The sequence below is a fragment of the Carassius gibelio genome, chromosome A1, assembly GCF_023724105.1.
Source record: "Carassius gibelio isolate Cgi1373 ecotype wild population from Czech Republic chromosome A1, carGib1.2-hapl.c, whole genome shotgun sequence".
Classification (NCBI taxonomy): Eukaryota; Metazoa; Chordata; class Actinopteri; order Cypriniformes; family Cyprinidae; genus Carassius; species Carassius gibelio.
In genome coordinates, this window is record NC_068371.1 from 27,034,914 (window position 1) to 27,035,932 (window position 1,019).

Genomic DNA, 1,019 nt, shown 5'->3' on the forward strand with positions numbered 1-1,019 from the left:
CGTTGTTAACGGACAAGCTGCTCAAATCCACCTTCATTATCAGCGTGGATTTACACAGCTGATATTTAATGTGCACCCCTAGTTGAAAATATATATTTAAGTATAGTAAAAGCATAGGAAAAATTATGTCAGTTACCAAATTACAGGCAAATGTTGTCTACTGTTTCTCAGGTGTAAAATATCAGTAAACATAAACCAAAAAGATTCATTGACTGATTTGATCGGTGGCCCTATCTGAATGTTACATCGTTACGTCAGTAGGTGGCGCCATGTGTGATCTTGAAAGAGTCTGTTAATAAATTAATCCAAATGATTAGTTAAAAACACAAGAACCTCGCTGTTGTCGTTTTCTTGTGCTGAAGCCTGACAAGCTAATTTATGGTCACATTATACGCCTAGAACATAAACACAAAACTGCATTTTTTGTATTGAAAATTCTCCCCCAAGAACAGAAACAGTGCTGCAGAAAATGTAGAAATGAATTGTGCACTGAACCTCTAGATAAATTAATGCAATGTTTACGCTGTTAAAAATGTGCGTTTGTTTTAATGTTTTTTTGGGGTTTAATGGTCGTTTAATGGTTAGGATGGGTATATCGAAACACATTCAGCTCTTAAAACTAATGGAATTAACAGAATATTGCAGTTAATTTACAGAATATTTTAATATTGCTATGGACAGTGGCTGGCCTTTGTTGGGAACGACTGGTTTAGTTGTTTACAATTTAAAACAACAACTAACAGTTAATATATATTTTTTTCTTCATTCAACTTAACATGTTAAGTTTCTACTGTCACAACTAGTTTGTAATTTTACTAAGTTCTTTTTTCTTTTGGAGAAACATTTTTGAATCAATTAAATAATATCATGTGCATTAACTAACAAGCCAACAAACTCTATAACGTGCTGAAATGGATTTATCAAACATATTAATATTGTTAATAAACTGACAATCTTAAAGTGAAGAAATGTAAATAAATGCATTCAATGTGTAGTATTAAAAAAGTGAATAACAAAAA